Below are 26,311 nucleotides of genomic sequence, written 5' to 3'. Positions count from 1 at the left end.
CTGACCAAAGAGACACTCTTTGGGCGTAACTTGCATTGTGGCCATCAAAAGCCCGCCAGCCTTGGATGAACTGAGATGTGTATTCAGCGAAATGGGGCGCTCGCTCTCCTTTCAGGCTCTGGAGAGGCGATTGTTCATGGGATGTGTAGCCAGGGTGGAAAACGTGGGTCCCCAGATAAGGCTATAACCTGCAAACGAGCTTGGGGAAGTTAAAAGAATCTCATTAAAGCCCCGGCTGCAATTAGCAAATACACACTCATAGAGAACTCAAGCTCCTCTTGAAAAGCTGTGGGTCAAGATGAAAGAGGGCAGTTGGGAGTTAGTCCCCACATTCTTGCACTGGTTGAGTGATGGGGGGCTCAGGAGCCAGGCTATTCCTTCAGCTGCCCCAATATTGTTAGTTTTAATGCAAGGCCAGGCAAGGCCTTTCTAGAGGGAGGGCAGGCTGTGGGCCCTGTGCTCATGCACCACCAAAAATAATCTTGCTTCTCCCTGGTGTTTATTCAGAACGGATGGGCTTTTGAGAAACCTGAATTCGCCTTTGTGCTAACCACAGTTGCAAGAGTTCACAATTCGGCCCTCTGAGAAGAAGCAGGGAGGGAGAGTGGGTTGCAGGGCGGGGGTCTTCTGAGAAATAAGTGAGGGGTTTGGTTTAGAATTTCAGGAACAGCCCAGTCGGAAGAGAGTTTTCATGGCACTGAATGCCTGCCACACAGCCCCTCTGCTCCCCACTTCACTTTAATTAATATTCGCCCACCCCCAAATCCTCAAGCGAAACAAGGCATCCCTCTCCCGCCCTCTGTCATCAGAATAAAATTTATTGAGCGCCTACTCTGTGCCCAGCGTGTGCTAGGCGCTGCAGGGAGCATGCCTGAAAAGGCCAAGACAGTATCCAATAGAATATTGTTTCATTTCAGTAACAATGGCCTGAGGTGGGGAACAATTATCCGGATAATTGAAGCAAATGCTTCACCTCCCTCCCTCCCTCTCCAGTTCCCCTGGCACTTACTATTTTTTACTACCCTATTCAGAGATGATGGTTTTTGTATTGGAGGGCAGGCGGGGGAGGCAGGGAGTGTGTAAGGGGAGGGCTGAATTATTCACATGCATACCAATTCCCCACTTCCCTTGGCCTAAATTTTCTGAAAGCTTGGAGCCAAAATAGCTGCTTAGTTATGGGAGCAAAGACTTTTTTTTAAAAAAAGTCACTAAAGTAAGAGCCATCCTTTATAATTTTTATCAGTCCAGCCCTTCTGGTTTTCGACCTTGGTCATCTACACAAATCACCTGGAGAGCTTTATAAAAATACTGATGACCTAAGAGATTTTGATTTGATGTTGTGAGGCTAGAACACGACGGGGTGGAAGTGAAGGGGAAGACGCAAGACACCCAGAATTCTGCATGCGGCTCTAATGCAGTTGAGAAATAAATGATAAATCCTGCCCCTTATGCCCTCCTATCTTGGAATCTGAAGAGAACAACTTAACTTCTTTCAGCTTTATTTGGTCATTTGATAGTTGGAAAGTGTGTACTGAGCGCCTACTATAGCCCAGGCTGCGCTCCAGGGAATTCAGTAGCACAAGACCAGCCCCCGGGGAGTTTCCAGTGCGTTAAGCGAATCAACAAATCAGCCCAGAGCTGGTGAGTTACAAAAGGTCGTGTGAATGTGAAAGAAAAGCCCAAGGGGCTCTGGGTGATGATAAAACCGCAGACCTGCAAGACCGGCGGGTGTTGGCCTGCTTGGCCTGGGACAGAAGGGTGGGGAATGAGTTCCGGGCCACCGAAGGGCTCTCACGGGAGCCTCGGAAAGTTTCTCTTGGTTAATTGCAAACACTGAAAGGAGGCCCAAGGAAAGTAAAGAAAGAATTTCAGTTTCTGCATCTGTGAAAGAGAGAAAATGCCGCCGTCTTCAAGTCTTTGTGAAGAATTAAGGACAGCCTAACACGTGGCCTGGCGCCTGGTAAGGCTCTTGGCGTCTCTCGTTTTTTTATTATCTGGGACCTGCAGCTCCATGGGCCCTTGAAGCTTATGAATTAGGTGACTCTGACACCTGGGCTTGGCAACGAGGAGTCAGGAAGCCGCTGTCCCTCATCTCTCCGTCCCCACGCGCCTTTTCCAGGCCGAGTGTCGCCCTCTAAGGCTCCTCCACAGCCTGGCACTCGCACCCTGAAGGCTCCAAATGTGGTGTTTTTCTAACCCTCGGTTTCTGGGCGTACGTTTGTTCAGCAGCTACATTAACCCCGCCTCCTAGGGGAACCTCGCCACTCCCCGGCCCCGTCAAAGGCTCTGGCGTCCTGGATGCCCCTTGGGAGCACTTAGGACTGCGCCCTAAATTTCAAAATGTTCCTTTGGTCTTAGAAACCTCCCAGCTTTGCTGCACACCGACCTGCTTTGCATAGGATGCAAGAGCCTCGTTTAATCCGCACAAAAGCACTCCCAGATAAAATGTCATTATTTTCTCCTCATTATGTATGTGGAGAACCCTATTTGAACTATTGAAGTTGAAAGACTGAACCAAGGTCACACAGCTAGGGATGGCAGAGCCTCTTAAGCACTAAGCAATACTAACCACCTAATAGCACGCAGCATTTATTGAACACCTACTATATGCCTGGCAGTGGGTTAAGACTTAAATGCTTTTTAAATTTCTCACAGCAACCCTGTGAGGCGGGTGCATTTATTACTTCCTTGTTGTCTGTCCATTTGTTGGTTAGTGTGGTTTTCCTATATATAAAAGGTTCTGAGTTCCAGTTCAACGTGGCCCATATGACAGAAAGGGCACGGACCGAAATTAGAATGAGGACAGGGAACATGATTATTTTTATTCACCTGTGCCCAGAAAACAGTAAGCGCTGAAAAACATTTGGAGTGGATGAAAGCAATATTTTATTATTTAATTCAAAAGCCCTCATTATAATCAATCCATACTCCTGTTGACTGCAAACTACTCCTGGGCAGAAACTGGGTATATTTTGTGTATTCACCAGTGTGTGCCAAACATCCGGCCCAGAGGTAATATATATTGGGACGGCAATTACTACTTGTTGAATAAATGATTCCTTATTTCAGATAGGGAAACGGAGGCTCTGAAACCCTGTAACCTGGCCAAGGCCACATAGCAGGTGGCAGAGGGAGAATTCCAACCATAGTTTCTAACGCCGAGTCCCTTTTCAGCCGAGCCACAGCCTCCTGCGCTGTGTCCCCGGGCCATAGGGACAGAGCCGGGAACCCGGTGCTGTGCGGCCGGGGATGGTCGTAAGTCTGTCCTCACTCGTTCCCGCCCCAGACCTGGGCAAGGTCAAGGGAGGCAGAAGAAATGAGAGGCTCGAAAGGCCGCTCCAGGGATGAGGGTAAACAAACAGGGTCTGGGGCTGCGCCAGGTGCTCTCCGCGCGACAGCTCCTGCCCGGCGCTCTTGCTCCCACGGCTCTAGAACCACAATCAGCTCCCTTCCTCTAGCCTCGGTCTCCCTGGGTATCCGCCTCTCCCTCTTCCTGGCTAACTTATTTCTCACTGGGAAACCAAGCAATGTAAGCGATCGCATTGACCCCACAGCCTCAAAACAAGCCCAATTTGCAAAGGCCACCAAACACCAAACACACCCGCGTCCACACCCAGCACTGCATCCTCTTCGCCACGGGTGCGCATGCGCGAGCGCGAGTTAGGCGGCTCAGCACGCGTGTGAGCCTGTGCGCATGCGTGAGTGTAGTTGGGTGGGAGGCCTTGAGTGTGTCCGCGCGCAAGCGCGTGTGAAGAGCGAAGGTGAGGTGGGGGTGAGTGTGCATGAGCGCGAGCACGAGTGAGTGTGCTGTCAAGAGTGAGATTTAAGTGCGTGGGCATATGGCGTGTCTTCGAAGAGGTGAAAAGTGAATTAGATTGAGGATAGGGAATTAGATTGCCTTTCTTTTTTTATTTTTAAATTATTTCAATAGTTTTTTGGGGAACAGGTGGTGTTTGGTTGCATGCATAAGTTCTTTAGTGGTGATTTCTGAGATTTTGGTACACCCATCACCCGAGCAGTGTACACTCCACCCAACGTGTGGTCTTCGATCCTTGTGAGCGAATGAGTGAAGAGTGTAGGTGTTTGGGGGCATGGGTGTGTGCGAATATATAAGTTTGTGAATGTGAGGAATACGAGAAACTGGGGGTGTGCACAGGGTGAGTGGCGTGTGAATGAGTGTGAGAACGTGTGTAGAACAAGCGAGCACGAATGTGTCTGCGTGTGCCTGGCCCCTCTCGCCCCGCCTCCCCGCTAGGCTCGCCTTCCTCTCGGTGGGGTGCGCGGCCGGCGCAGTGCAGTGACTCTGTCCGCGCAGACCCGCTCTGCCGGTCCTGGAGCCTGGCATGGGCTGGGGCTGGAAACTGGCGTCTCTCAGCCAGAAAGGAGGGGGCGGGAGTGTCTGGGGAGTGCGCTGTCTCCCCATGTAGAGAAACCTGGACAGGCCAAGTAGGATGGGCTCTGGGAGTATTGCCTCGAGGTCCTCCCCTTCACCTGACCCACCTGTTGATCATCTTCATGTTCATGTACTCAGGGGGCATCGATGGTGTGTTTAACGTATGCCAGGCCCTACTTGGGCTTGGGGAACCATGAAAACAAGATAGCTTAGATCTCATTCATTTTGGACCTTTCACAGGACCTTTTATTCAAGTGTAACCAACTTGCAAAATGCCAGCCATACACAAGTTGTGGTGCCTCTGTTCTCAGGCAGAGGGGCATGGAGATTAAGAGACAGACAATGATAGTAGTAAGACGACGCATTGAAATCAGTGCAAATTCATTTCATCTCCAACCTAACCTCACCCTTTCACTGCACCACAGAGTTTGGGATTGGGTTTAGGAGGTACCGGATGTGAATCCACCTTCTCTCTGACCGTGGAAATAATAATGGCTCTCTTCTTACAGGATGGTTGTGAGCATTAAATGAGTTAAGTCATGACATCTCTTGGCATAATGCCTTGCACATACTTGGCATTCAGTATACAAACCATGATGATGTTGATGTATGATGATGTTCCCTGAGTCTGATGGAATCTTGTGGGGAAGGAGGGAGGCTATGTTTGTGAGCTACAAAGTTTAAGGGATTATTTCTGGATTTAAATTAAATTAGGCCAGTTGTAGTGGCTCGTGCCAATAATCCTAGCACTTTGGGAGGCCAACGCAGGCAGATCACTTGAGTTAGGAGTTCGAGACCAGCCTGGCCAATATAGTGAAACCCCGTCTCTACTGAAACTACAAAAATTAACCAGCATGGTGGTACATGCCTGTAGCCCCAGCTACTCGGGAGGCTGAGGCAGAATTCTTGAACCCGAGCGGTGGGGGTTGTGGTGAGCTGAGACTGCACCACTGCACTTCAGCCTGGGCCACAGAACAAAACTTCATCTCAAATAAAAAGAAAACAATATATATATAATTAATTAAATTGTGTATAATTTATACAGATTGAGTATCCTTTACCAGAAATGCCTGGGACCAGATTTGTCCCAAGATTTTGGATTTTTTATGGTTTTAGAACATTTGGATGTTTATAATGAGATATCTTTGAAGGGGATCCAAGTCTAAACACAAAATTCATTTGTGTTTCATATACCCCTTATATAGCATACATAGCCTAAAGGTAATTTTTTTTTTTTTTTTTTTTTTTGAGATGGAGTTTCGCTCTTTTGTCCAAGCTGGTGTGCAAGCAATTCTTCTGCCTCAGCCTCCTGAGTGGCTGGAATTACAGGCGGCCACCACCACCACATCCGGCTGATTTTTTTTTTTTTTTTTTTGTATTTTTAGTAGAGGCAGGATTTCACCATGTCGGCCAAGCTGTAGTGTCAAAGGGGTAGAACCACCAGCATTCAAGCAATGTTGTCAACTAGGCAATAAAATGTTCTACCGAATGTTTCTTCTTTGTTCTAATTACTGCATAAACTGGTAGCAACTTTGAAATGAGACAAGGAGCTTACACTCCTTTTATTTTCTGTTTAAAACAGAACAGAAAACAAACTGAAACAAAAGCCCTGTTATACATTAACAATGTTAAACAACATCAATTTTATAAGAAAAAGACTAAAAACAAAAAGCGTTTCCAAATCTCAGGCAAATAACAGTGGGTGGTCTGTAGATCAGCACAGGGCTTTATGGTGGTACTCAGAGGAGCTACTTTTTTTTTGTCTTTTTTATTTATTTATTTACTATTTTTTTATTGCATTTTAGGTTTTGGGGTACATGTGAAGAACATGCAAGATTGTTGCATAGGTGCATACATGGCAGTGTGATTTGTTGCCTTCCTCCCCGTCACCTATATGTGGCATTTCTCCCCATGCTATCTCTCCCCAACTCCCCACCCCGCGCTGTCCCTCCCCTATTTCCCCCCAACAGACCCCAGTGTGTAGTGCTCCCCTCCCTGTGTCCATGTGTTCTCATTGTTCAACACCCGCCTATGAGTGAGAACATGCGGTGTTTGATTTTGTGTTCTTGTGTCAGTTTGCTGAGAATGATGGTTTCCAGGTTCATTCATGTCCCTACAAAGGACGCGAACTCACCGTTTTTGATGGCTGCATAATATTCCATGGTGTATATGTGCCACATTTTCCCTGTCCAGTCTATCATCGATGGGCATTTGGATTGGTTCCAGGTCTTTGCTATTGTAAACAGTGCTGCAATGAACATTTGTGTGCATGTGTCCTTATAGTAGAACGATTTATAATCCTTTGGATATATAACCAGTAATGGGATTGCTGGGTCAAATGGAATTTCTATTTCTAGGTCCTTGAGGAATCGCCACACTGTCTTCCACAATGGTTGAACTAATTTACACTCCCACCAACAGTGTAAAAGTGTTCCTATTTCTCCACATCCTCTTCAGCATCTGTTGTCTCCAGATTTTTTAATGATTGCCATTCTAACTGGCATGAGATGGTATCTCAATGTAGTTTTGATTTGCAATTCTCTAATGACCAGTGATGGTGAGCATTTTTTCATATGTTTGTTGGCCTCATGTATGTCTTCTTTTGTAAAGTATCTGTTCATATCCTTCACCCACTTTTGAATGGGCTTGTTTGTTTTTTTCTTGTAAATCTGTTTTAGTTCTTTGTAAATTCTGGATATCAGCCCTTTGTCAGATGGGTAAGCTGCAAATATTTTTTTCCATTCTGTTGGTTGCCGATTCACTCTAATGACTGTTTCTTTTGCCATGCAGAAGCTGTGGAGTTTGATTAGGTCCCATTTGTCTATTTTGGCTTTTGTTGCCAATGCTTTTGGTGTTTTGGTCATTAAATCCTTGCCTACGCCTATATCCTGAATGGTTTTGCCTAGGTTTTCTTCTAGGGTTTTTATGGTGTTAGGTCTTATGTTTAAGTCTTTAATCCATCTGGAGTTAATTTTAGTGTAAGGTGTCAGGAAGGAGTTCAGTTTCTGCTTTCTGCTTATGGCTAGGCAGTTTTCCCAACACCACTTATTAAACAGGGAATCCTTTCCCCATTGCTTGTTTTTGTCAGGTTTGTCAAAGATCGGATGGTTGTAGATCACCCGCAGTAAAGAGAGATTCAGAATTCTTTGCCAGATATTTTAGGAAATCATGCAAATAGCCCAACAATAACGCAAGGCTTTTCTTATCAAGGAAGGTACAGGCCGACATTCTCCTATGCTTACCAATAACCTAAGTAGGTGTGGTGCTCCGTAAACCTGGGACATTGGAGCATCAGGGTGAGCCAAGAGGATTTCCACATACTGGGGCCTCTTGAATTTGTAGAGCAGCTGAGTGCCTAAAATAATTCTTTTATTCCTGCTACAACGTCATTAACTGCATATGCCTTATTATCGACGTTTCCCTGAGATTTTTTTGCAATTTGCATACTCTTTTAGAATTGCATCTACATTTTGCTTAGCAGGGAGTTAAAACAGCTGCTTCTGCTTGGTAACTAAGTCCCAGTCCCCAACAAGCCATGGTTTTTGATTCTTCAGGAATCTTCACTTCAACTTCCTTTCTGTTCATAAATGTGTCCTCACTTTCAACAGTGAGATCTGCCCAGGCTCTTTTCTTCCTTGGGGTCTGAGGTGCTTTGCTTGTACTGCTCCCATATCTGTTCCCAGAAGTCTTCTGTTTGTTCTTTCTGGTCTTCCTCGTAGATCCTGAAGTGGGGTTCTCTGCAGAGCGACCCCCCTGCCCCATCTTCCTGGAAGGGTGGGTCAAGATTTTTCTGCTGTGAACCAGCTGTCTTCTTTCTTGAGGAGACCCCTCTCATCTTCTCTGCATGTTGCTTCTAATTGGATTTTTGCAGTTGTCTTCTTCCACAGATTGTTGTCCTGAGTTTGAAAAGCCTGCTTTCTGGAACTCATGCAACCCTGTTTTTATTCCAACCAACCATATTCCTTCTTTCCAAGAATTTCCAAGGAATTTCCCAGATAGAATCTTATAGATCTTCTAGGATGGTCTAGAAGGATGAAGTGGGAGACACAATCCAAGATTCTGTAACCACAGATACTTCGTAATAATTGGCATCTGCCTATGAGATCATTGGTATCTCAATAATTATAATCAATAGCAGTTGTTAAGGTAAGAATTTATCATAGTAACCTACAAAAGTTGTAAAAAGGTGATATGATTTAGACGATAGACATAAATATAAAATTACCAATTCTGAACAGGTTTTTAAAGATAATACTTATTCCTTAAGGATGTTTATATGTAACAGAATAAATGAGTTATTTCTTTATTATCGTTTGAATAGCAAAATGTCTACAATCAGGATCAGATCTCCTGAGGCTTACTATACAGCAAACTTAGCTTTTTCTGAATGGTGACCTGAAATGAGAATCCAGATCTTCCCAGCAGCCGCTTTCTCACTCTTTTTAAAATGTCAAATCCCCTACCGTGTTCTCTGCACTCTGAATCCCTTTTCCATGCTCTACTTTTTTCTCCCATAGTGGTCATCACTTTCCAGCTATATACTACATAATAGTCTGTGTTTATGTTTATTGTCTCAATCCCGCTCTTAGAATGGAAGCTCCTGGAGGATATTTATGTCTACTGGGCTCACAGAGAACAACCACCCTGTGAGAAGAGGGCCATTATTATTTTAAAGAGAGGATGAATTCATATCCAGGACCTCCTAAATCCAATCCCAAACTCAATCGTGCAGTGAAAGGGTGAGGTTGGGATGGAGATGAAATGATTTGCACTGATTTCAATGCATTGTCTTATTACTACTATTATTTGTCTCATAATCTTCTCCATGCCCCTCTGCTTGAGGGCAGAGGCCAAAACTTGTGTATGACCAGCATTTTGCAAGCTGGTTACATATCAATCAAAGTCCTAGTGGAAGCTCCAAGATGAATGAGATCTCAGCTGTCTTGTTTTCATGGTTTCCTAAGCATATAAAGCAGATGAGGCATAGTAGATGCTCAATAATTGATGAGGAATTCAAAGAAGAATATCGGTATTCTAGGTGGATGCTTCCCCACCATTCTATTTTACCTCTAAATAGGACTTTGCAATTTATAAAGACCCAAACCAGTTATGTCATTGTATCAGCAAAATTATTTAAGCTGGATAGGACTTTTTGTTTTTTTAAAACCGTTGCTTCCACAATAAGATATTGTGAGGTTAAAGGACTTGCCAAAATCAGATCCTGGACCTAGACTTGCAATCAAAGTGTCATTTTTTTGGTGGGAGACAAGTTCTCTTTCTAGACCTCCTGGCTAGATGAGGAAAACTAGTAAGTTGCTGGATTTGCTGTGGATGCTTCTAAATCCTGTGGCCCTGAGATTAGGGCTAAGATTCTCCCTCTACTGTCAGCCTGTAGAATTCTGTAGCTGCTCACATCACAGCTACATGAGTGGTTTGGGGGAAACACACCATAATGGTCACATCCTCCTGTTTTTGTAATTTACACAGGATTGAAAACAAGAGATACTGTCTTGTTGTTAGCTCTAGCTCATTTGGAGTCTGCCCTGAATCTCTGAACTTGGCTGGATGCCCTTCCTCATCTGACTGCTCTGGGCAAACCAACTTCTGTCTTTGTCATTGTATTACTCTGTTTGGATTCTCTGTGAGTCCATCAGATTTAGCTGATGAGCTCATTGACTGCAAATTGATTGAGCAAGACAGTGTTCCTAATTCTCTGCACATACACAGCACCATTGTCTTCCGCAGATACTTTGTAATAGTTGGCATTCACCTTCGAGATCATTGGTATCTCAATAATTATAATCAATAGCTGTTGTTAAGGCAAGAATTTATCATATTAACCTACAAAAGTGGTAAAGAAGGGGATATAATTCAAAAGATAGAAGTAAATATAAAATTACCAATTCTGAACAGTTTTTCAAAGATAATACTTGTTCCTTAAGGATGTTCATATGTAATAAAATAAGTAAGAGTTATTGCTTTATTATCATTTGAATGACATAAACTGTTAGTTTTCTATGAGTGGGGAAATAGAGCCTTTAAACATTTTGAGATAAGTGAAGGAGTAGAACACTTTATTTATAAAATATTAATTCAGTGTTTAGTTTTTTACAGATTTTGTCTCTATGCTACCTGTTTGATTTTGATTTTATTTTTTATTTTTTTTGAGACACAGCCTCGCTCTGTCACCCAGACTGGAGGGTAGTAGGGCAATCTTGGCTCACTGCAACCATCACCTTCTGGGTTCAAGTGATTCTTATGCATCAGTCTCCCGAGTAGCTGAGACTGCAGGTATACACCACCACGCCTGGATAATTTTTTATACTTTTAGTAGAGATGGGGCTTCACCATGTTGGCCAGACTAGTCTCAAACTCCTGGCCTCAAGTAATCTGCCTGCCTCGGCCTCCCAAAGTGCTGGGATTACAGGTGTGAGCCACTGCACCCAGCCTGTTAGAATTTAATATGTCTCAGTTAAACACTATTTCCCTATTCTGCATGCTCTAAAGCATCAATGATAATAATTATGAATGTAGAAGGAGCATTGGCAGCCAAAGTTAACTATGCCATTGCTGTTCTTGGGAAGGCTCGTTACCTGTGCTTTCTTTTCTTTTTTTCTTCTTTTTTTTTGAAATCAAACTAGTTACTTGGGTTTCAAACAATGTGGGCCTAATATGATCACAATACCATTTAAATAGGTCAAAGAATGACCCTGACCCAGACAGGACTTTTAGTGTATTTAGCTGTCAACAAAAGATAAAACTTATCAAAATAATGGCTACTTTAAAAAATAAGGCCTGCATCATATTGTTAGAGGAACTTCTGGAAATATGAGACAGTTACTATAAAAATTCAATTCAGTTTAATTCATCATTATTTACTGAGTGCCTCCATATGTTAGATGCTGGGGCTACAAAGATGAGTAGACCCCAGGCCAGGCATGGTGGCTCACCTAACCACAGCCATCAATGAATTCAAGTAAGTGTGTGATAGTGGCATGCAACAATCTGTGGAACCATGGAGGAGAGATTGTTCTTTCTTTCTGCTGACATCATGGACTCCGAGACTGAGCCTTGAACTATTTCTAGGAGATGCTTAGAGTAAAAATAACAACACCAGGAGAAGAGACTTCTAGGCCAAAGTTTCATGAGTGAGCACAGGCCCAGAGGATGGATGTGCATTAAGCTGGTTTAGGTGGAATAGCTGCACACAGGAGAGAGGAACAGAAAGGGCTGCTTAGTGGCAGAAAGCAAAGGGTGTGAGTGGCAGGTGAAGAAGTTTGAAGACCCCTATAGTAGATGAAGGGTCTTTGAAGGATGCTAAGCAGGAAATTATTTTGTAATCATTGTAGAGGATAGGATTGGAAGAGAGAGAAATCAGAGACAGAGTCCAGTTCCAAAGTCCAGACTTGAAATGATGAGTGTTACAGTAATCGGTGGTGGTGGGAATGGAGAGGAGAGGAGAAATTCAAGAGTAATTTGGAAGGTAGCACCAGTGGGCCTTTGTTGCTAATTAGATAGGACAGGGGTACAGAAAGACAAATGGGTCAGTGGGGACTTGGGTTTCTAGCTTAGGAGTCTGTATGGAAGATGATTATGTTAACAAATATAGTGGTTACAGGCAAAAGATAAGCAATTTTTTGTTGTTTCAGATGAGACTGTAGCTAGAGTGAGTGGAACAGAAAGAAGATAAACTATTTGGTTATAAACATTTTGAGTTTTAAGTGCTGTCAGAATAGTTAAGGGGAAATTTTTGATATAGAGTGGCAGTTGGAAATATGGATCTGAATTTAACGGAAATCGAGATTGGAGCTGGGTGTGGTGGCTCATGCCTGTAATCCCAGCACTTTGGGAGGCCAAGGTGGGTGAATCACCTGAGGTCAGGAGTTCAAGACCAGACTGACCAACATAGTGAAACGCTGTCTCTACTAAAAATACAAAATTAGCTGGGCATGGTGGTGCATGCCTCTAATCTTAGCTACTTGGTTGGCTGAGGCAGGAGAATCACTTGAACCTGGGAAGCAGAGGTTGCAGTGAGCCAAGATTGCGCTATTGCACTCCAGCATGTGTGATAGAGCAAGACTCAGTCTCAAAAAGAAAGAAAGAAAGAAAGAAATTGAGATTGGAAATAAAAATGGCATCACTCTATAGTATTTAAAGCATGTGTAATATCTGAAGCAATATGGTAAGATGAAATTACCCAGGTTTGAGGTCATGGTTAGGATGGTGGTCAGGAAAGTCATTGTTTTAGTGTAGTACTTAGTTTGCACATACCTTTAAGGAATTGTAAAATCTTTTGGTGAGTCTATCTAGGAATAATCCAGTACTTACCACTTGGCAGTGGAACTGGAATACACCTGGAAACCAATTTAAGGTTGTAAGACAGCTTGATGTAAATATGGGATTGAATTTAGAAAGGACTGGTATGAATATGAGATTAGAGTTACAAATAGCCCTGACCACGAGATGCCTTGAAAAGGTGGCTGAGTACTCTTTCCTCATCCATCCCACCTAATAGAAATAGAGTGGAGTAGGTAAATCCTGATGTCAGGTTCGGACACCCTGCCTTCTTTTCTTTCCAAAAGACTTTCCTTTCCATGTAGACCATAGATGTTTTCTGACTGAGTCAACTTTATATCCACAAGATCTGTTGACATTTAACATGCCAAGGATCCATGGAGTGGAGCAGCCAGATGTTTAGGGCCTGGTCCTGGCTTATTACCATGAGCATTGCTCAGATTCCCAGTCTGAGTCAGAATCCTGAGTGACAGGTCACAGGATGTTTGTGTTTCCTGCTGGAGTTAAAGGGCTTGCAAAATGTTCTGTCTTATCCACTTCCAGAGAGAAGATTGCTCATCTTTGAGATCCATGCAGATGGAAAAAAGAGGGCAAAATGGCATATCAATGCACAAAATCATAATCAGTATCACCATTTATCATCAGCTATCACTCTTGATTTTCCATCAGTCACTTCCTTACCTATCTAATGCCCTCATCCCATTACATTCTGGATCAACCTTTTTGCTTCAACCAGGCTAGCCTGTTTGTGGTCCATGGCATACATAGTTGTCTTACCATATGTGGGGCTTCCCACTGACACCTTTCTCTACTTCTACTCTTCCTCAGTCATCCATTTTTCATCTTTAAATTGCTATTCAAAACTATAACTTTTCCACAAAATATTTGGTTCCTATTGGTCAAAACTTAGGCTGGGTGCCATGGCTCACACCTATAATCCCAGCACTTTGGGAGCAGCCAGATGTTTAGGGCCTGGTCCCGGCTTATCACCATGGAACCAGGGCACTTTGGGAGGGCAAGGCAGGAGGCTCACTTAAGAGCAGGAGTTCACGACTATCTTGAGCAACATAGTGAGACCTTGTCTCTAAAACAACAGCAACAACAAACCCAAAACAAAACACCTCAAATCATCCCAAATTCCCCAGTGATTTCCTATATGGCAACTAAAGTTTTATCTCCCCATAGAAATTATACCAGAGGTATAATTTATACTCATTTGAGTATAAAGTACTTACTTATACATGCCTAGGGCAGATTCCTAATCTTCCCATAGCAGTATCTTACAGAGTAGCCCTCACTTAGAGAGGTAAATGAGTAGAATAGAATATTTGACTATGTCAAATTGAAGTTTCTTAGATGATGAGAATAATAATGATAATAAATATCATTCATCAAGTGTCTGCCATGCCAGACACTCTACTAAGCATTTTGTTATGTTATTACATTTAACTGTCACAATAAAGAGAAAGAAGGATATCATTCCCATCTTACAGACTAGGAAACGAAGGTTCAAAGAGGTAATTTGAAGCCAGGCACAGTGGTGTGTGCCTGTAGTCCTAGCTACTTGGGAGGCTAAGGCAGGAGGATCCCTTGAACTCAGGAGTTCAAGGCTAGCCTGGGTAACATAGTGAGACCCTGTTCTGAAAAAATAAAAGAAACAAATAAAGGGGTAATTTGCCCAAGATCTTAATTTGTAGGCAATGGAACCTGGATTCAAACCTAAGTCTTTTTTTCTCCAGCTTTTTGAGGTATTTGACAAATAAAATTTGTATATATTTAATTTAATTGACAAATAAAAATTGTATATAAGATATATTTGTGATGATTTTTTATATATATTTATATTTATAGTGAAATGATTACCACAATCAAGCTAATTAACACATCCATTATCTGACATAGTTAAGTGGTGAGAATACTTAAGGTTGACTCTTATAGGAAATTTCAAGTACAAAATGCAAGGGTTTTTTTGTTTTTTTAAGAGGGGTTTCACCATGTTGGTCAGACTGGTCTTGAACTCCTGACCTCAGGTAATCCACCCGCCTCGGCCTCCTAAAGTGCTGGGATTACAGGCGTGAGCCGCACCCAGCCTCAAAATGCAGTATTAACTATTGTCACCATGCTGTACATTAGAGACCCCAGTACTCTTTTTTTTGAGACAGAGTCTCATTCTGTAGCCCAAACCAGAGTGCAGTGGCGAAATCTTGGCTTACTGCAACTCTGCCTCCTGGGTTCAAGTGATCTCATAACTCAGCTTCCCAAGTAGCTGGGACTACAGGTGCATGCCACCATGTCCAGCTAATTTTTTGTATTTTAATAGAGAAGGGATTTTACCGTGTTGCCCAGGTTGGTCTCAAACTACTGAGTGCAGATGATCCGCCAGCCTCGGCCCCCCAAAATGCTGGGATTATAGGCATGAACCACTGCATCTGGCCAATACCCCAGTACTCTTTAATCTTATAACAGAAAGTTTGTACCCTTGACTAACAATCTTCCCATCTCTTCTCCTTACCCTGAACCCTGAACCCGTGCCTCAGCTCCTGGCAACCACTATTCTACTTTCTGCCTCTGTGAGTTCAATTTTTTTAGATTCCACATATATGTGAGATTGTATAGCATTTGTTTTTCTTTATCTGGCTTATTTTACTTAGCATGATGTCTTCATTGTCACAAATGATAGAATTTTCTTCTTTCTATGGCTGAATATATATATATATATATATATATAAATAATTTTCTTCATCCATTAACTGTGGATGAATACTTAAGTTGATTTCAAAACTTGGCTAATGTGAATAGTGCTGCAGTAAACATGAGAATGCCGATATCTCTTTGAGATACCGATTTCAGTTTGTTTGGCTGTATACCCAGAAGTGGGATTGCTGGATTGTATTGGAGTTCTATTTTTAATTTTTTGAGGAACTGCCATACTGTTTTTCATAATTGCTATATCAATTTACATTTCTACCAAAAATGTACAAGGGTTTCCTTTTCTACACACCCTTGCTGATACTCTTTTTCCTTTTAGACAATAGCCCTTCTTTATTTTATTTTATTTAAAAAAATTTTTTTCTGAGACCTCTAAGGTATGAAAATATTAATAATAGCCATTCTAACAGGTGTGAAGTGATATTTCATTGTGGTTTTAATTTGCATTTTCCTGATGATTAGTAATGTTTTTATATACCTGCTTTTTAGGTATGTCTTCTTTGAAAAAATGTCTATTCTGGTCCTTTGACTATCTTTAAATTAGGTTTTTTGTCTTTTCACCATTGCATTGTATGAGTTCTTTTTCTATATTAGATACTAGCCTCTTATCTGATCTGTGGTTTCTAAATATTTTCTTCTGTTCTGTGGGTTTTCTTTTCATCTGTTGCTTGTTTCCTTTGCTGTGCAGAAGGTTTTTGATTGATGCAGTGCACTACTTCTTTATCTTTACTTTTATTGCCTGTGCTTTTGGTATCACATAAAACAAATTATTGCCAACACCTATGTCAAGGAAATTTTCCCCTATGTTTTGTCCTAGGAATTTCATGGTTTCAGACATTAGCTTAAGTCTTTTTGTAGTGTTTTTGTTTGTTTGTTTTTTGTTTTTGTTTTTGAGACAGTTTCCCTCTGTCACCCACACTGGGAATGCAGTGACACCATCTCAGCCCATTGTAACCTCCACCTCCTGGGTTCAAGCAATTTTCCTGCCTCAGCCTCCAAAGTAGCTATGACTACAGGCATGTGCCACCATGCTCGACTAATTTTTTGTACTTTTAGTAGAGATGGGATTTCATGATGTTGGTCAGACCAGATTTCAATGGCTGGTCTTGAACCTCTGACCTCAAGTGATCCTCCCACCTCAGCCTCCCAAAGTTCTGGGATTAGAGACATGAGCCACCACACCCAGCCTAGCTTAAGACTAAGCCATTTCTAGTTAATTTTTGTGTATGATGTAAGATAAGCATCAATTTTGTTATTTTGCATGTGGATATCCAGTTTTTCCAACATCATTTACTGAAGACATTATTATTTCCCCATTGTATATTCTTGGTGGCCTTATAAAAGATTAGTTGACTGTATATGTGTATCAACCCATGTCTTTGAGACTGTGGCTTATAATCTTGACAGTATACCATGTTTTAGTATTTATTTTTTAAAGGACAGAAACAGTTTCTAGTATTTTCCTGATGTCTTTCCATTCCTCCTTGTACAGGGCTATGTACTGAATGCTGCTTTCCCTTTTGCCCATTTTTTATTTTCAGAAGGGGCCTCCTTAGTGTTTTATGGATCCTCCCTCCCTTTGAGAACAAAGTTGCTAATGTTCAGATAAAAGACTCTTCATTAAAAAATAGTTCTTTAACTCAACACATATTTATTGAGTGCTTACTGTGTGTCTAAAACCTCAAGGCACTAGGGAAAAGTGGTGAACAAAACAGATTAAGTTTTCTCCTAATGGACTTATGATTTAATGGTTCCTTACATTAAGATTTAGTGATAATAAATCACCAGGCTGTGTCTCCTCAATGCTTATTCTCCAGGTTTGAAGTCTTCTCCATTTTCAAGACTGTGCTTGAATTAAGAGGCAGCATAGGCCAATATTTCTCTAAGTTATTTATAATTGACATCAGTTAGTTGTTTCCATTGTGTTCATGTTTTATTTCAGTTTTGTAATTTTGGGGAAATTGATATCACTTCTGGCTCCAAAGAAGAACATGTGATGTAGGCTTAGTCAACCATTACATGTTATACCTTCCACAATGATTTATTGATTTGGTAAAGGGCATATAACCTGAAAAAGTCCAATAAACGCAAATCTTAGAACTCTTTGGGGGATATTTCAAGAACACTAATCCTCTCTTACGCTCTGGAGAGCGTAATGTATAAATGTCAGGAATGGATGTTCTCCAGTCATTTTGCAGAGAAGAGTGAAGAACCTGACACACAGATATAGAGCCCAGAGAACTGCAAAGAAATGGAGCTGGAGGCCTGATTATATCACGCCTCCCCTTGTACGTTCAGATAAAAGACTCTTCATTAAAAAATAGTTGTTTAACTCAACACATATTTTTTGAGTGGACAACCATCAGCAAAGCTAATAAATGCTTTTTATTGACTGGGCACAGTGGCTCATGCCTGTAATCCCAGCACTTTGGGAGGCCAAGGCAGCCAGATGATGAGGTCAGGAGTTCGAGACCAGCCTGGCCAACAGAGGGAAACCCCATGCCTTCTAAAAATACAAAAATTAGCTGGGTGTAGTGGCACATGCCTGCAGTCCCAGCTACTTGGGAGACTGAGCCAGGAGAATTGCTTGAACCCTGGGGGTGGAGGTTATAGTGAGCCAAGATCACCCCACTGCACTCCAACCTGGGTGACAGAGCGAGACTCTGTCTCAAAAATAAATAAATAAATAAACAAACAAACAAATAAATAAATAAATAAGTGCTTTTTATTAATTCAGACAGTTTAAATTGAGTTTCATTAATTAAACTTAAAGCATAATAATTGACACAAGCAAAAACCTTATTACTTTCTCCCCTTGCTTTTTCTAGAATCATGTTAGATTTTTCTCAAAATAAATTCACATTGGGAAATGCTGATTTTGACAGTTGATAATTGTTAACCAATGTCCCAGAGAGGATAAAATATACATCACTTTGACCAAGATTTTTCCTATTTTTAAGAAATATTTTTATATCAACTGCTATGCAGTTGAAGTATGAAGAAATTTTCTTAAACATTAATCTTTAAAATGTCTTTTGGTTTAAATTTAACACAGCTTCCAGTGAAAAATTAAAACACCTTTGAGATATTAGTAAAGGAAATAAGAAAAAGAAAAAAGTCACGATGATTATGGTGACAGGAGAGAAATGATGTATTTCAGGAGAAAGAGAATATAGGAAAAAATGGGAAAAAAGAGTAAGGGTAAAAATCAGTTTTCTGGAAGAGAAAGTTTTTTTATTTGTTTGTTTGTTTGAGACGGGCGTCTTGCTCTGTCACGCGGGCTGGAGTTCAGTGGCACAATCTCAGCTCACTGCAACCTCTGCCTCCCAGGTTCAAGCAGTTCTTCTGCCTCAGCCTCCTGAGTAGCTGAGATTACAGGTCCCCACCACCACTCCCAGCTAATTTTTATATTTTTAGTAGAGATGGGGTTTCACTATGTTGGTCAGGCTGGTCTCAAACTCCTGACCTTAAGTGATCTGCCCGCCTTGGCCTCCCAAATTGCTGGAATTACAGGCATGAGCCACCACACTCGGCTCTGGAAAGTATACAGTAAAATTTCAAAGACTATATAATTTAATGTCATATAGGAAAACATACAGATAATAGTTAATAAATCATAAGAGAGGCTGAGCACAGTGGTTCACGTCTGTAGTCCCAGCACTTTGGGAGGCCAAGGCAGGCAGATCACTTGAGGTTAGGAGTTTGAGACCAGCCTGGCCAACATGGCGAAACCCCATCTCTACTAAAAATACAAAATTAACCTGTGTGGTGGTACACACCTGTAATCTCAGCTACTCAGAAGGCTGAGGCAGGAGAATCACTGGAACCTGGGAAGTGGAGGGTGCAGTGAGCCGAGAGAGTGTCATTGCACTCCAGCCTGGGGGACAGAGCCAGACTCCATCTCAAAAAAAAAAACAATAAATAAATAAATCATAAGAGATCTCTTAAAGTTGAGTGACAGAAAAATGAAAGGCAGGCTCAATACAGGCAAATATAATTTAAGCTTTATTAATAAGGTTGTTTCTGTTTTATTTTAATTATGACCCAGAAACTTAGGATTTCTTTGCCAAGTTACATCAATCCTAAAGCATCTCAAATCAGGCAGGGTAGAATAGAACCACATGCTGATGTCACAGGGTGTAGATGGGTTTGAATGGTCCGTGATTTAGTCAATTTCCATGCTCTAATTGTGAGTAACAGCTGCTCTGAGATACTAATAAGAATGTTTACCTGTTCATGTGATATGCCGTTAACAACAGGTCCTCATAGTTGGCAGCCGGCTGGCAGGAGGGCTGCTATAGAAATGAAGTGATAGAGACCTAACAGAGCCACTGGCAGAGTGGGATCTTCGGGCCAAAGTGGGATTATGCCTAAGGTGAGCAGTAGCCTCAACAACCTTGCAAGTACATTTTGAGGAAGCATCTTGTGGAGAAACCTCTTACAGGCTAGTGACTATCCTCACCCTCAGCAAAATAATCTGTCTGTTCCTTAGATGAGATGTGCATTGCAATCTCAATGAACCTCTCATAGATAGTATGAGCTGTTCATTTGAATCTCAGAAAACAATAAAATCAAGCTGGCTGTTCTTTCCAGTTCAGCCACTGAACTCTTAAATTCCCCGACAGCCATGTAGGTCTGAATGAATGACCATTTATATACCCTTTCCACTGCCCTGCAGTATGGCTCTGCTTAGAATGGCAAGGAGAAAGATTGGAAGAGAAAAATGGTCGGAAGATCTTCTTGTATTTCTACAAGGCTTTGACAGTGCTCAGAACACTTTGGTGATTTTTTTCTGTGAAGTAGGCAACTAGAAAGAAATATTGTCTTCATTCTCTAGAAAAAGAATTGAAGGAAAAGAATTTATAGTTGGCTGATTATAACAGCACAAAAACGCATATCTTGTACTCTCTGTAGTTTTATCCATCCTGATTAACAACATCACCAATAACAACTAACACTGAGTACTTATCATATATTATCTCATTTAATCCTCCCAACAACTTTATGAATGAGTACTATAATTAACTGCATTACACAGATGATAACAAGAAGAACAAGTGTTGAATTAACTCAGTTTCCTGTTTCCTTTTTTAAATTTTAATTGTTTGTTTATCAGTACGAATGATTCTTTAGCCCACATATTCATGTTTCATACTTCTGGAACATAGGTCAGTGACAAACCTGGAACTCAACCCCAAAACATTCTTTACATTCCAAAATCACTTTGCACTCTGAAAGATACCAGCCCTCTTCATCTCCTCAACATCTTTCATGGAATCATATTTTCTGTAGAAATCTGCATACTCCTTCTTTCTTGGTTCAGCCATGTGAACTTTTAGAGAGCTGCAACCCCCACATTACAACAAATGCTTTGACAATATGAGATCACAGACACCTGGCCAGAAGGCTATGCATCTGAAATTTCTTCAAAACACTGGAAGCCATGGTGATTATTGTACTCAACACCAGTGTCCTTCTTGGCTGATGGAGAAATGCCCAGTTTCTTAAATATCATCATGGAATTGTAAAATGTTTGGGGAGGCATATAGACTTTTAAAATAACCACTCAACAATTGCTCATTATACTGAGTAAAATTGGTTAGCTTCATTTTCTCACTGTTTATATTTTTTCTTTCTTATTTATCTTTTCTCCTTTGTAGTTGAAACTTTTACCTACAGCAGAAGTCTTAGATCTTAGTTGTATTTCAGCTTTTTAGGAGCTATTTGAGGTTGAATAAGTCATTTTTATTATTTATTTATTCGAGACAGGTTTTCACTGTATTGCCCAGGCTGCAGTACAGTGGCATGATCATGGCTCACTGCAGCCTTAACTTCCCTGGCTCAAGCAATTCTCCCCCCTCAGCCTCCCAAATCACTGGGACTACAGGTATGCCCTACCACACCTAGCTTATTTGTTTGAATTTTTAGTAGAGGCGAGGTCTTGCTATGTTGTGCAAGCTGTTCTTGAACTCCTGAGCTCAAGCAATCCTGCCTCAGCCTCCCAAAGTGCTGGAATTGCAGGTGTGAGCCACCATGTCCAGCCTGAGTATGTCATTTAACTTAAGTTTTCTCTGAAGTTTATAGAATGGGATGAATATCTCTCTGTTTACAACACTGGGGTATGGTGAGGGTCAGATATGACATCGCAAATGAATATGTTTTGTAAAATGTTGAGTACTATGTAGACACTTATATAAATATGGCTAGAATGGTGGCTCACACCTGTAATCCCAGCACTTTGGGAGGCCAAGGTGGGCAGATCACTTGAAGTCAGGAGTTCAAGACCAGGCTGGTCAAAATGGTGAAACCCTATCTCTACTAAAAATATAAAAATTAGCCAGACAGCACTTTGGGAGGCCGAGGCGGGTGGATCACGAGGTCAAGAAATCGAGACCATCCTGGTCAACATGGTGAAACCCCGTCTCTACTAATACAAAAAATTAGCTGGGCATGGTGGCTCGTGCCTGTAATCCCAACTACTCAGGAGGCTGAGGCAGGAGAATTGCCTGAACCCAGGAGATGGAGGTTGCAGTGAGCCGAGATGGCGCCATTGCACTCCAGCCTAGGTAACGAGCGAAACTCCGTCTCAAAAAAAAAAAAAAAAAAAAAAAAAAAATTAGCCAGACATGGTGGCATGTGCCTGTACTCCCAGCTACTTGGGAGGCTGAGCCATGAGAATTGCTTGAACCCAGGAGGCAGAGGTTGCAGTACGCTGAGATCAAGCCACTGCACTCCAGCCTGGACGATAGAGCAAGACTCAGCCTCAAAACATTAAATTAAATCAAAATTAAAACAAATAAATAAATATTATTTCTACTTTTTTCTTTGCCTGATTTTTTTCCCTTATTTTTCTGAATAAAGGTACTGCATTTCCTTACATGTTCATATCCAAATATCCTCCAAACGGTGTGATTAACTACAGCAGAAAAAGATAATAGCAAGATTTCTGAAGATGTTCACTTAAATCTATTTTGTTTCTCCAAGTCTAAGTTACTCTTCCAGTAACTAATGTGTATTTAGTTTTCTGGACCTTCAGATTACCTCAAATTCCATTACAGCTTCATAGGACACATAGATATCTTCAAATATATCAAATGCAGAGTTAACAGATAATCCTCAAAGCTTGAATTCAGGTATCTCTTTATGTGCTTATTGTTACTGAGAGCAATGTAATACCCTGGATATTGATGCCTTAAAGTTAACTGACTTGAGAGAATTTATTTTATTTTATTTTTATATATTTTTGGAGACGGGGTCTCGCTCTGTTGCCCAGGTGGAGTGCGAATGGCACAATCACAGCTCACTGCAGCCTTGACCTCCCTGGCTTAAGTGATTCTCTCACCTCAGCCTCCTGAGTAGCTGGGACTACAGGCGCATGCCACCATACCTGGATAATTTTAAATATTTTTGTAGAGACGGGTTCTCACCTTGTTGCCCAGGCTGGTCCTGAACTCCCGGGCTCAAAAAATTATCTTGCCTTGGCCTCACAAAGTGTTGGGATTATAGGCATGAGCCACTGTGCCTAGCTGAGAATTTTTTAAAATATTTTAGTTGTATGTAAGAGTAACTCAGCTTAAGAAGAGATTGAAACATACTAGCCAATAAAGTAGAAAAGAAAGAAATTTGAAAAGTATGAATGCAAAAAGTAGATATATTCAGAAGGAAAATCATATAAATATGATAAGAAAAAATTAAATATAGGAAAAAAACACTATAGTAAGGCCTGTGTGTGTGTCGCAGGCGGAGGTGGCAGTGGGAGAACATAGAAACAGCTTCACTTTTGAGTTCCCAGATGAAGCTGGGTACTTCCTAATCTCAATTAAGCAAGAAGGCCAACATGATTATAACTATTAAATCCAACTTTTCTCCATGCCATGTGCAAAGAATCACAGAAAATCTTAACACTGGTGTGTAAGAAGGCCATTGGCGCCAAGTGAGAGTTCCAAAGGGTAAAGAGTAGATTTTCTCAGCACCCATTCAGGGGCAAAAAAAATTGCTTGTGCCTCTCAGATCTTAAAAATCAAAACCAGTATCTTAAAAGCTGTGTTTTAAGTGTCTATGTAAGTTAAATATGGCACTTAACAGAGACATAAGACAACTTAATTAAACATATTCATTAAGAAACTTTTACTCACAGACACAGAAGAGAAAAAAAACCCAAGACTTTAAAAATTAATAGTTTGATCTATTTTTCTTTGTCTTTCCACTGTTTCTTATGACATCCAGGGTCAGGAAGAAAGGGCTTAGTCCCTCTTTCTTCTAGCCTTGCTGTATTAGTCATCTATTGCTACATAACCAATTGCCCCAAAACTTGGTGGCTTAAAACAACAACAAACATTTGTCATTTCTTTTCTTTTCTTTTTTTTGAGACAGAGTCTCATTCTGTCACCCAGGCAGGCTGGATTGTAGTGGTGCGATCTTGGCTCACTGCCGCCTCCACCTCCCGGGTTCAAGTAATTCTCATGCCACAGCCTCCCGAGTAGCTGGAATTTCAGGCATGCACCACCATGGCTGGCTGATTTTTGTGTGTTAGTAGAGACAGGGTTTCACCATGTTAGCCAGGCTGGTCTTGAACTCCTGATCTTGTGATCCACCCACCTCAGCCTCCCAAAGTGCTGGGATTATAGGCATGAGCCATCGTGCCTGGCAACATTTGTCATTTCTGACAGTTTCTGGAGGTTAGGAATTGGTGAATGGCTGGGTGGTCTGGCATAGGGTCTCTTGTGAGGTTGTAGTCAAGATGTTAGTTGGGGCTGTTTGGCTGGGGCTGGAGGATCCAAATTTAGGATGGCTCACTCCCATGAGTGGCAGAAGGCCTCAATTCCTGTTCATGTGAGTCTCTCCATAGGCCTGTTTGAGTGTCCTCATGACATGAGTGGCTTCTTCCAGAATGAGTGATTTAAGGGAATAAGATGAAATCTGTCATGTCTTTTATAACTTAGCTTTGGAAGTCACATACTATCACTTTCACAAATCTTATTGGTCACACAGGGTACCTCTCTTCAGTGTTGGAGGGGACTACAGAATGGCTTGCATACCAGAGGATGAGTCTCTTGCTGGCTATCACACTAGTTAAGTCACACTATCTAGTCAGAACCCCATATGTTAACAAGGTTGTTGATCAAACCAAGGCTGATGGGAGTCAGAGACTGCCTCTGCAAAGAGGCAGAGATTTGAAACTCCCTTCTGGGAGGAAATATGGTTGAAGTAAATGGGCATATTTAGCTCAAAAAAAAAAAAGATTTGAGATTCAAACATCTTAAGATATTTGAAGGACCATCATATGGAAGAAGTAGACTTGTTTTGTGCATCCTCAGAGATTGGAACCAGAACTAACAGATAAAGATGTATTGAATAAGTTTGGGATTCCAGGCAATAATCAAGGGCTTAGATTACAATAATAGCTAAGACATAGTTCTAGACCTTAAATAATCTAGTCATTTATGTGAAAGAACATAATACAGTATTTTTGTATATGCTCAATATGCTACAGATATTTAATACCACTATTGGAGTTGTTCAGCTAAAGAAGGAAGTACCACGTGATGCAGACTGGTACATGGTTTTGAGGGCAGTGTGGGCCAGATGACTTCTGGGTTAATTCTGGTTTTATGAGCCTATGATTCTAGTAGTAATCTCCAGATCTTTGGAATTTAAAAGACAGTAGAGAAGAGAGCTGAGTACAACTTGTATTTTATATTTATGGTGCTGGTTTAAATTAGATACTTCTTATTTTTTTGAGACGGAGTCTCGCTCTGTTGCCAGGCTGTAGTGCAGTGGTGGGATCTTGGCTCACTGCAGCCTCCACCTCCCGGGTTCAAGCGATTCTCCTGCCTCAGCCTCCCGAGTAGCTGGGACTACAGGTGTGTGCCACCACACCCAGCTAAGTTTTGCATTTTTAGTAGAGACAGGGTTTCACCATGTTTGCCAGGATGGTCTTGATCTCCTGACCTCATGATCTGCCAGCCTTGGCCTCACAGATGTGAGCCACTATGCCTGGCCTAAGTTAGATACTTTATAGGTATTATTATTATTTATATTTAGATATTATCCTGGGGGACTCTAAGAGAAACTACATGGGTTTCATAGATTTATTATAAAAATATTTTCGGAACCAACTTTGAACCAAATATGTATACACAGTGTGAAATGATCTTGAAAATATGATTTTATACACATAGCCATCCATTTAATATTTTTTAAACACTAATTATATGGCAGGCACTGTGCACTGCTGTAGGTGTTAGGAAGACCGACATAAGAAACCCACATATTTCTCTAGTGGTTTTAAGACCGGTATAGCATAGTGGTAAGATCACGGGGTGAGGAAACAGACTATTTGAGTTCAAGTCCTCGTTCTATCACTTCCTAGTTGTGTGGCCTTGGCCAAGTTACCTAACCTCCCTGTACTTCAGTTTTATGATGTCTAAAACAGGGGTGAAAAATGGTACCTATGTTATAGGGATGCTTATAAGGCTAAGTGGGTTTATTTGTACAAAGTGCTTAGAACAGTGCTTGGAATACTATATGTGCTATACAGGTTGTGTATCCCTAATCTAAAAATCCAAAATCCAAAATGCTTCAAAACTTGAAACTTTTTAGCACTAACATGAAACTCCAAGGAAAAGCTCATTGGAGCATTTCAAGTTTTGGATTTTCAGATTAGGGATGCTCAATCTATATACACATTTAGCTTTTTCTCCAAGCATGATTGGTTCTGCCCTCAGGAAGCTCCCAGCCTAGTTAAGATCATCTTCCTTCCCTCTCCTTTACTGGCCACAGTTGTATAGAAGCCGAAGAGGATCACTGTTGCTCCCTAAAGGCCTTTTGCATAGTTTTATTGCACATACATTAATCCTAGGGCATTGGAGCAGTAATGCTATTTTCTATTACTTATACTGTGAGCACCAAAAA

General features: G+C 41.4%; 1 pseudogene; it reads right to left on the bottom strand.

Moving 5' to 3' along the window:
* Positions 1–6,107: 6,107 nt before the first annotated feature.
* On the bottom strand, positions 6,108–20,724 carry LOC105709201 (mortality factor 4-like protein 2; annotated as a pseudogene).
* Positions 20,725–26,311: the final 5,587 nt, after the last annotated feature.

The sequence above is a fragment of the Aotus nancymaae genome, unplaced genomic scaffold (assembly GCF_030222135.1).
Source record: "Aotus nancymaae isolate 86718 unplaced genomic scaffold, 86718_ANA_hifiasm-v0.15.2.pri h1tg000006l, whole genome shotgun sequence".
NCBI classification, from domain to species: Eukaryota; Metazoa; Chordata; class Mammalia; order Primates; family Aotidae; genus Aotus; species Aotus nancymaae.
This window is presented reverse-complemented; position numbering and strand designations above follow the sequence as displayed.